We start from the raw sequence: 11,910 nt of genomic DNA on the forward strand, positions 1-11,910 counted from the left end.
ACTGGCAAATTTCAAAGCAGTCTCTTAATACCTACCTGCTTGCACTCACCAACAGATTTTTTGTTTATAAAACAACAACAAAAATTATTACTGGGGAGAGGTGGTGGAAGGTGAGTGTGGTGGTATGACTTGAACTGACAAAATGAGATTCTGATTCCAGACCATATGTACTGAATTCTCCCCCAGAAACTGAAAGAACAGCTCCTCACACCACAGAATAAAGCCTCCTTTGCTCACAGCACTTGCTGCAGCACATGTATGTGATTTAACTTCACCTTTCTGTAATTATCTTAGTACATTCCCCAGGAAGCTTGTCTTATCCACTTGACAGCTACCAAGTGATCTAGGCAGATCCCAGCACTCTTGCTGAGCCAGTGGCATGTTAATGGACAGCCACACCACGGAAGATGTGACAGGGGAGCTGAGAAAAAGATTTATCTTGCATTTCTTCCCTACATTTCCCAAGCCACCACAAAAGTATCAGCACTTAGTGGAGCTGAATCTCCCTATCTAAGCAGCCTTGCTTAGGCTATGACAGTGATTCCCGTTTGAAATGTAATGCTGCATTCCCAAGCAGGCCAAGAATACATTAACCATGGAGGAAAAGGATAGTCACTAACTCCTCTTAAATTATGCCACATCCTCACTTGAGGAACAATGGGATCTAATTCACTGAGCAATGTGAGAAGAGGAAGGTGTGACAGAAAGGTTCATAAGCAAATGAAAATACATGCCCTGTATCTCCTTACATCCCTTTTTGCTATTAAATATATCAAGTAATTAGTGCTTTATTATAAAATACTATTGAGGCTGCCTGAACAGTCTTGTCGTTATTTAAGAAATTACTCGGCAAAGGAGTGAGTTTTAGCCAGGCGTCCACCGGTGAGGAGACTGCTAATTAACTGATATCCAGGCAGGCCACAATTATCCTTCTCCTCCCAGACAAAAAGAATATCTCAATTACAAATATGTGTCCAGAATGAATTAAGAGCTCTGAAATGTACATCTCTTCCAGTACAGAGTGATTTGGAACGGCATAGCAATCAGCCCAATGATCTCAAATCATTTGAACTAAGTAGAAAACAAGATAAAATAAAGAATCTGTGCTTTATGAGGAGAGTGAACTGGCTTCAGAAATAAGTTTCCAGCTGGGACCAGATTGCAAATGCCTCTATTCACTCTGCAGGTGTAGTCATTCACATGAACAGTCCCTGTAAAGCCAGGGAAATAAACTCATGTGAGCATGTAGTCATGATTGCAAACATGAGGCTTGCCATCTGACCTTCAAAACCAACAGAATTTTATGGTGCTTTTACTGAAAATACTACAGGGATGATGGGGGTTGCTTTTATTTTCCTTAAATATGATATTGTTGTCTTTCATACATAACGTCTTAGGAGGAAATTAACTGATTTAATTTTTAATTTATGGAGAGTTTTTCATTCTGATACATTTGCTTCAATAAGCCAATTTACAAGTTGATGTCCCTGCAACAGATTTCTAGCAACCAGGGTGCTGGGATTTATCAGGCTTCCACTTGTTTTGTTTTCTGGAATGTCCGATCATAAAGCAGACTTCCTGTGGCCACTTGGAACTGAGGCTTTGCTGACAGGTACTCACCCAACTATATGGAGGCCAGGAGCCATCCTAACAGATAAGTGTGAGCAAATAGGTGACCAAGTTAACTACCCATGTTGAGTAGGAATCAAGGATTCCTGAAGGACGGTCCAAACATCTCTGCAACTGCAGTTTAATGACTCATAAGAGAAAAGATGCATTTAAAATTGAGCACCATTGAGTTGTTCTGATTACAAGACTAAGACTGGAAAATAAATGTCACAAGTACATCTAGTGACCTAAGGGGGAAATTTTAAAAGCTTAAATAAGACTTAAGTGCCCAGCTGCAATAAGCAGTTAAAGCTAATATCTGAAACTAGAATCCAAGCCTAGGACAAGAAGTGACCTGGCACTCAAAGACCAGCAATCAGGCTAAATACCAAAGGTCAAGAGCCTGAGTCGGAAACCAAGACATATGCCAAAGGTCAGGACTGAAATAGGTCCTGGATGCAAGCTGATGGTCACAAAATGAGCATTTTCAAATGACCACACACTCCAGCTACTGACTGGTCAGAGAATAAATTTAGATGCTCCCTTAAATAGCACTGATGTTACCACCAGAGAGCATTTACAGGGGTGACTATAGCCACCATGACTGTTGACATATTGAAAGGATCAGCCACGACAGCAGTCCTTAACAGTCCACCACCGAGGTCAGATCCAGAGTAAGTCTGGTAGCAGCTTCCCCTGATCACGGAGATGAGTAAAGCCTCTAATTGCCACACATGTGCTTGCAGTTTCCCATTGGAAAATTAAGTTATGGAGATTTGCAAAGTTCCTCTTCTATAAGCTCAGTGGAAGTGAAAAAAAAGGCAATTTCAGCTGAAAGATGAGAAAAACCTGGGTCCCAAAGAGACTGCAGAAATCTTTTTTCCTTTATTACCATGTTTCTGGTTACAATAGAGGTATAGACAAGCCCTGCTGGTGATCTAGGCCTTCGACTGCATACAAATAAGCAAGATACTCTCTTTTGATAATTTTATAGAGTAAACGTTTTCTAGTATTAGATTATTTTTAAATGAGGCATAGGTAACAAAAGTATCAAAAATAATCTTTTTATGTATACATTAAAATAATAAATTCTTCTTGATGTCCCATTATATGCCTCATTAGCATGTCCTCTGGAGAACACTTTATGGCTTTGGGAGCCTTTCAAGAACCACTACAATATTGCTTAGTTAATTGAGAACTACAATTACGAGACATCTTAAATAATCATCTCAGTGAATAGTTTGCAAATAGCCTATATACCAGAATACATTTTTGCAAACATTAATAATTCAATTCTGACTAGAGACACAAATGAAAAATCAACTCAAATAGATAGACCATAAACAGTTTGTTTATATTGCACTGATTTTTTGCCAAGGTTATAAAGAACTAATGAGGATTGGAGTGAGTTTAATAAGTCTCTCTGTCTACCCTGGTGACATGGTGGTAATAAACAAAATACATTTGTATAGTTACCTTTATTATATATTTACTTTTTTATTTTCTTGAAGTGTTTGACAAAGTGCCCTTATACTCGCAGCCATGATCCTGGTAAAGTCAGTGTTTCAGTTACTGGCTTTCACTTGCAGTGGATTTTACTTATTAGGCCTCTTGTTTAAAAACAAATAGCTGCTCCCCTTCAAGACTTTCAGCAGTTGCCCTAGTGTCACTAAGCCGTGAAGAGACCCTGGCAGAAGTGTGACCATTGAACAAGCACCATGAAGTAGGGTAGGGCCTGAAAAAGGACTATCTGAAGCTGAATAAATATAAACTCCCTAACATTACACAGTAATATTTGGGGGATTTTCTAAAGGAGGAAAAAAAAATAGATTATTACTCCTTTGAATTAAGTATTCTTCACAACTGGTGGTAAGCCAACAACACTGGCTAGCTCTCATGTCATGGAAATTCATGAATCACATGGTGGCCCTGAAGGGCTCAGTCTCAGAAGTTTACACAGCCTACTTGACCAGCTCCCCATTACAGCTGGAATTTATGACAGGGCCCAAAATAACTGTGCAAAATAATAAAAGTGAACTATAATGGGAAGATCTAACAAAAGATAGGTACCCATGCTATTCCCAAAGTCAGTCACCTTTTGTAGCCACCTTTGCTTGCTAAGACTTTCCATCAGCCTTGGCTCCCCTGTATGAACACTCTTGCTATTGATAGCTAAAGCAAAGAGCAGGAGGATCAGCCTCCTGGTGTGGTCCCACACTCTCTCTCCATGCAGTGCAGGTACACCAACAGCTCTCCCTTCATATTCAGATTGCCTCCTAGACATAATCACTCATGAATCACTCAGGTATCGAATCATGAAAACGGAGCTGAGCAGACTTTTTCTTAATCCAAAAAAAAAAGGTAAAAATACTGCATGCCAGTTTTATCCTAGATTGAAAATGTTTAAGAAAGGTAAGTGTTTGTTCTGGGTTTTGGTAACTGGTTTTGAATTATTTTCCATTACAGTAAATAGTGATCTCTGGTCATTTCTGCAGCTCTCGTTTATCATGAAAGTGTCAGGCCTTCTGAAAGCACCCCATCACTATTCTGACTGATGTCAGGTGCACACATGCACACAGGGATAGAGGAAAGGCTAATATGGCAAGTCTGACCTACCCATCACTGATTTCTATACCAGCTTTCATCCGCCACAGATTGCACTGACAGGTAGAGGAGGAGCTGGGCAGCTACACAGGAACTGGATTTAGACCTCCAGGACTGGAGAACTCAGCTGAACTGGCCAGCTCAGAAGGAAAAAATGAGAGAAGATGTGGTCCTTCTGCTGTTTTTGCATATGTGCTTTGTTTATAATGCAGCTTTCAAAGTCTGTTAAGATTAATTGTTTTGAAAATCATGTGATTTACACAGACTTCAGAAGAAGTAATAACTTTTAAAATGAGAAACAGTCATTGTATTGGCCATGAGAGTTTTGAAAGAACCTGTTAGAACCTGTCATGTAGACAGGTACTCCAGAAGTGTTTAAATATTACAAACTCTTGGAGAGATGCTCATAAACCCTTCAATCCTTACTTGGCAAAATGTATCACCCCTATACAAGCTCCTGGGATTCATCATCTAAGCACACTTATTTCACATGTAAAAGTTATTTTGTCATGAAATACCATTGGGGAAAATGGGGGAAATGGAGGAAAAGTACTATATGAATGCAGCAGACAGTAAAAACACACAGCATATTAGTGATTTTCCCTTTGAAAACATGCCAAAATAAGTAATCTAATTTGTAGATAAATCACTGAAGTTATATTCAGTTTCAAAATGAAAATTCAGTAAAACTGTACACATAATTCTGTAGAAAATGGTTTATGAGTTGACAGACATTTTGCTTCTGCACATAACTGCACACAATCCATTTGAAATTAATTGTTACTTCCTTTGTTCTTAAATAATTCACCATGATCAGATCACTTACTTTCTAACACCACAGACAAGGGACATGAGGTCCAAAAATTAAAGGCTGCAATTGCACTTCCATTACAGTTCTCAAGCCCACCTGAACTACAGCAGTTTCTTATGACGAGCTCTGCGCTAGTTTGGTTGCAAATTTCCACAGCATTGCTTGTTGATGCCTTCCCCTTGGAAGGCCCTTCCTGTGCCATTCCGTGCACATCTTAACCACAGGGCTTCCCAGGGGATCTTCAGCAGACAGCTTTATGGCTCTGTTCTGAGTGACTACAGTAAAGGAATTCTCCATCTGCCAGAACTTAATTGGTGAAAAGAAGCGAAGTGAGAGGTTAGGCTCCCATCCAGTTTATTTGCTTAATCATGATGTAATTGTGCTTCCCTTTTCACCAGCAGAGCTACTCTTTCACACTTTTCTTAGCCTGCCTTCCTTACCTCTTGGAGGAAGGCCATCAAATCCCAGACTGGGTAGGTCTGTATCATACTTTCAGTTCAAAGCAGAAACACATTCTGGATTCTTGACTGCAACAGTTAGGGGCAGAATTTAGCACACAAAACACATTAGAGCCATATGATTATACCACTGAATATTCTTGGACGTGACACATCCTGGAGAAGGCTGACAAAGCGAAGAGCAAGAGATACACATGCTTACACTGTGAATTAATTGGTGCTGTGCCTTAAGTCTCTGTCAATATGTGAATCTTCCAGTTTGGAGCCCAGCTCCAGTGGGCAGATAAGCACCCAGAGAAGCTTCTGGGTGGCAGCGAGGGGCCTGAGGAAACCCACCCTGATAGAGCACAGCAGAATTCCTGAGCCTGCTCCTTTGTCAGCATTAGGATGACATCAGTCAAGGCAGCTGCTACCCTCAGCTTCAAACAAGGTCTTGTGATATTTCAGCAGTCCACCAGCCCTTCCTTGGATAAGTGAAATAGAGTCATAATACCTACTGTTTATATTACTTTTCAAAACAGTATTTCAATGAAATTTTTAGTGATGAGTAAATACATTGTACTTATTTTGTATCTGGGAAAAGGAAGGTACAGAGAGCTGAGGTGGTTTAATATCCTACAAAATGAATGCAGCTTTAACAATTCCCATTCCTCTGACACTGAAAAACCTGAGCATCAAAAGCAGCCTAAAGCACTGGGCTATTTTATATTATATTCCTTCCCAGTCATGTCTGAAAAGGTCTAGAAGCTATTTGCTCTCAGAATTGTGTTGCATCTTTATTAGTATTGCACCACATCAAGAAAAGCCTATTGAAAAATACACATTTGGTCATTAAAAATTTATCTAACCTATTTCAAAGATGATTGCTCTGATATGTGCATATTTTGCAGAAGGATCAGCTAAAAATATTAAAAAGGAACTCTGATTTGCTATTTTACAGCAAGGCTTCGGGGATAAGGAAGCATATAAGCCTGCATTTTAAAATTTATGTGATAGTCTCAATATTTAAAGGGCTAGATACCTAAAGACATCAGAAGTGGCTTGGTAACCTTAAAGGATGAAAAGGGATGTTTACAAGAAAACAAAAACACAAGCACAGAACGATACCATAAAACTGACACAGTATATTGAAGTAGACGAAAAATTTAAATTGTTCAAGTTAAAATCCAACATAGTTCTATTAAAGTTGCTTCTCAAGGCTCAAGGTATTTACTGTGATGCACAATTATTCCTGATATATTTCTTAATTCCATACAGAGCAGAACCTGGCTAATCTAATTGTCATTGTTTTACCTGTGCAGCCTATAATCCGTACAAGAAGTTTTAGGAGAATAGGCTACTCTGTCTAGTGATAAAAACTGCATTTTTCTTTTTCTAATGTTACCATACCAACACAAGAGAAGCTACATTTAAAATGAAATAAGGAATAGAGAACCCCCAATGATGCACCTTTGCTACTGCAATATTTTGTCCAATTGCTAATTTGCCACAGTGGAGATTTGCAAGAGAGCTCATTTTCAGTGATGACAGTTCTAATATATTAAGCAGCAGGCCTTGTATCTATTGTTGGATAAAATCTGACAAAACTGGCTGAAGATGTATGTTCAAAGCCCTGTATGGCTACATTAAGTATGGAAATCAACAAAAGTCAGGCTGTACCTATGTCTGCCTACAGAGGCTGTCATCATTGGAAGGTTTGTATTCAAAAATAAGTGGTATTTAAAATTTTAGTCAAATTTAGTCAAAAAGAACACATTATTGAATAATTATGCAACACACAGAGTCCCAAGAATAATATTTTCTCTCTAGTTCTGATTTACAGCAATTATAAACTTTTCTCTTTTACTCTGTTCAATGATGGATTATAGCTAAGGGTGAACATAATTTCTGAACCAAACCTCTGTGCCCTAGTTTTAAAAAGTTCATTTTACCTGTCTAATTTCACTACCTACCTTCATCAGAGAAGAGCTGGAATATTTTGATGTAAATTCCAGAAATTTACATGTTTCAAGTCGTCAGGCAATGTCTTCCTAGTAAAAATTACCACCCCTCCACAATCCCCCGTGAAATGGCAAACCAGGTTAGAAAGATAGAAGAGATTGGATTACCTGTCTGTGCCAGATCATTGTTTCTAGGAGATAAGCCATAAATGATTAATCCTTCTAATGTTATTGAGCAATGTAAGGAGGGCTGCCTGTGACCTATTTCAACCTTTTGCAGTGTTGTTGTGGGAACAGCTTTACTGTATAAATTGAATATTTTCATTCTTTTGAGTTTATTGAATTGTAACTGTAATTTAATTGCTTTTCTTTATGTGATTTTGTTAGCATCTTTTAGAAGGACCATAACTGTTAGCAATACTCCTGTCCAAAATAACAGTGAACACATAGCTAAATTGATAATTAATTTTTTTTTTTTTTGGTACTTAATTTATTTCAGTAATTCACTGTTGTTTTAATGCTTCCTGCTTCACATTTTCTGGAGTGCTTTGCTGGTTGTACAAGGAGAAAAAAAAAAGAGAGAGAGAAAAGTAATCCAATCCTGTTACAGAATCATGACTGCAATGATTACATGACAAAATAAGACCAAAACCATTTATAGTTAAATTCAGGTTTCAGTGTTGCAATACCTGAGAAACTCATATACTCAACAAAGTAGTTATGTACTCTCTCTGTTTGTTGTACAGCACAGAAATAGGGGGAAAACCCTATACCTACAGCTGGGTCAGTCAGCAGTGCCAGAACTATTTTCCTATACCTTGTCACTTCAACATGATGACCCTCCAAAACCAGGAGTCACTTTTCATGCTATTCTATTCCATGGATTTTAAATTTTTAGATTCCCACTGCAGAAAGAGCATACTGCCAGTTTGAAGATCTACAAAGGAGCAGAATAATTGCCACATACTGTACACAAATATGGTATAAAGTGCTGTTGAGTAGCATGCGAGGCCATTTCTGTGCTAATCCTCAGAAGGTGAGATTTTTATAAACCCCATTTACAAAGAGATGGGTCATAAGCTCGAACTGTAGCAGTTTTCAGTCATCCTTTACCAGCTTGGAGAATCACCACAGGAAGAACTGTTTGTACAGTGAGGTATATTAAGGAGATTGAATATCAGGAACTGCGAGTCTCCCCAATAGCAAAGATCAACTGTGCATTCACAGTAGAGCAAAGGCACAACTGAATGAAACACTTTAATAAATAATAAGTAAATAAAAATGCTCAAGGAAAAATGCTTCTGTGAAATAACATGATTTCTCCAAAAAATGGCAACTCCTGCAAAATTCTAGCATCCCCTTCACCCTTGCTTTAACCACTTGAAAATAGCAGAGAAATTTGTGTCTCATAAAAAAAAGGAGAGGGTCTAAAGATTTGCAGACTTGCTCAGAGAATTAAGTTCATTAAATTCTTTATTAAGGAACTTATCATCAGGACAATTTGCCCTAGTTGGGCCTAAGCCCAAGTAAACAGTCTGAAGAGCTACAGCCATTATCACTGGAATTTTAGGTATAGATAACAATGCAACTACTAAACAACAGCCCGAGAAGTATCTACTAGAAGAATTCAAGAAAGAATACCTGTAAACAAACCAATACAAATTGTGTCATTTGCAAAATATCTTGTGAAACCAGAAATTTCTGACAATTGTAGAAAACAGCAAAGATAGAATATGAGCTCTATGAGTCACCTGGAATATGCTGGACTCCACTGGACTCCAATTCACTTTTTAGTAATAACAGAAAATGCACTGAATGGGAATGCTTACTGAACTTCTCTGTCATCTTAACAGCAGCAAAGGGACTGCAGACTGAAGGAGACTTTTTCTGTATGAATTCAGAAAGGAATGACTGCAGCCCAAATAAACTTTGGAAATAGGTAAGTAAAATCTGCTGTATGAAAAACAAGGGCCAAAAGAGGCTGTACAACATAACTGCAAACAGCAATGGAGTAACCCAGCCATGCTGTCACAAGCAACACAAGCTGTAAAAGAGGGTCTTTATTATTTCACCTACCTTAATATTAACATATATCAAATAGATAATAGTACTTAGGGTAATAAATCATCATATCCTGTCATATAAAACCTCAACTGAATAACCAAAATATAGAACATAATGTTCTTGTCACTTGTTGAAACACAAATGGAATCTGTCCTGCTCAGAGAAAACATCAAAAGGGCATTATGTACATCATTCCACCTCTGCCTGGTTCAGTGCAAGAATCAGGAACAGAAACTGAGTGATAGATGAGCGTTTCCCAAGCAGCAACTGCTGCACAGTTTCAGGGGAGGACAAAGAGAATAAGCCTGAATGGATACAACCAACATTTCAGTTTACACTGAGGTCACAGCTTGAATCTAAGTACACTTTGGTGTACTTCAAGGTGGAGGAAGCAGATGGCAGGCCGTTGTGATTCCTTTCTGATATAAAATATTTTATTCCAAGGTAACAACAGTGAAGAATGACAAGGAGAATAAATTCACTAAATGCAGAACTGGGATCAGCAGATGGAGGAAAAGAATTCATAACCAGAAACCACCGCTTCTCTTTCTTTATCAGTGCTCCTCGTGTTTCACTTTTAATTCAAGATGAAGCCAAGGAGTTTTCACAGTTGAGAAGATCTCACAGAGCAGAAGGCTGTCCCTTGCCAAGAAGATTTTTACTTTGAAAGACACCTTCCTTTTACAGTTATCTTGGAGAAAGGAGCCATTTGATGCCATTTAAAAACAGCTCTTAAAAAAGTTTTTGTCATTTCCTGTTTCATTTGAGCTCCTAGAATGTTGTCTTTATAAAAGATTTTTTCCAGATTTTAACTTCCTCATACTGTCTTTTCCTAATATAGAGTGTTACAGAATAATAATTGGACATTCCACATCCAGGTATTTTTGACATCATAATAACTGTCATTGTTTGCCCTTGATGGAAACAGTTTTATGTATTTTACTAACAGAACCAGTGAAAACCCAGGTTTAATGGATTAGATTGGGTCTTCCTATGGTAAAACCACTAGAAGGGAATGGAAGATTTATGGAGTCCTAAGACATTCTATATGATTTTTTTTAAATTATATTTTTATTAGCATTTGGTTTTTTATTTTTACTGATGCTTAGGTCTTGGGATTCAGGGGTGAGTTACTGGGGTGAAATACACAGGGGTCTTGTGTTCAGATTATAATTCTTTTTTCTAAGAAATTACTTTTACTTTATATTAGAACTGTTTGATACCAAACCAAGTAAATAAATGTTCTCTACAAAAACTTTACTTTTAAAATTTAAAAAACATTATACTGGAACTTGATATTCCCACTGATTGTCAGAAAGGCTTTTTATGGAATCACACAACTACTGGATCTATGCTTACAGCTTGTATATTAAATCTCTGTGACTATGGGTGAGGATTATACCGTAAAGCTGTATAAAACCAGAAGTATGTCCACCTGCAATGCAGAATATGTCCTGTGGTAATACAAATCTTAGTGGAAATCCTTTACATTCTCAGTACAGTCAGAAACTTGCCACAAACATGGTTTTGTTTACAACTGTACAATCTATTTCCTGCTGAATCTTAGTGGTCTTATCTTGGAATTTGCTCATGCCATGGTCCTAATAAATATTCTATACTTTTTGGTTCCTAAAATCCACTCTTGAATTAGAAAAAAAAAAAAAAAAAAAAAAAGCAGGGATGAAGATCAGTGCACTGCACAGTACCTCATTCTTGTACCACATACGACAGTTGATATGTCTACTGCATCTGAGAAAAATAAAGTATTTAATTCTAAACTTCTTTAAAACTATTGAAAATCTGACATCCCACTGCGGACTGTGAAATACTCAGGTACCAAATAATGATGAATATGTGAACGAACAACATCACCTCCAAAGTACTGGAATTCCTCCAGCCTGTTACCCAGTTCATCTCACTTAGTATGCCAGTCTGCAGTAAGCTCAGAAGCCTTTGGATTACTAATGTCAGTAAATAAATAATTTTAAAAAGACCTCTTACAGTGTAAGCAACAGACAGATCTTTAGCTTGATCTGTTCCATTTAATTTAAACAGAGGCTATTTCCCTTCCTTACATATATAGATGTGGAGAGACGAGTCAAGTCAATTGAACATCTCATACGACATGTTCAAGCGGATGAAGCACTGGGGAGTGGGGCTGGTTAGCATGGCGATAGAATCCCTTCTTCAACAAAGGACTAAAAGTCCTTTCCTCGTAGCATCGTGCGAGCCGAGCCCGAGTGTCATGCCTGACAAACCTCGTGGATGGAGCTACAGCTGGCTGAAACTCAGGGGGGCAGCAAGGGAAGGACAGCTCTGCTCGACAGGGTATGGTGATGGGCAGCGTATGGTGATGTCAGTGTCTGCGGACACTTGGCAGCACGGCAGCGTGGAGGTCATGGCACAGCTATGCCAGCTCCGACGG

Source organism: Indicator indicator, chromosome 15 (genome assembly GCF_027791375.1).
Source record: "Indicator indicator isolate 239-I01 chromosome 15, UM_Iind_1.1, whole genome shotgun sequence".
Taxonomy (NCBI): domain Eukaryota; kingdom Metazoa; phylum Chordata; class Aves; order Piciformes; family Indicatoridae; genus Indicator; species Indicator indicator.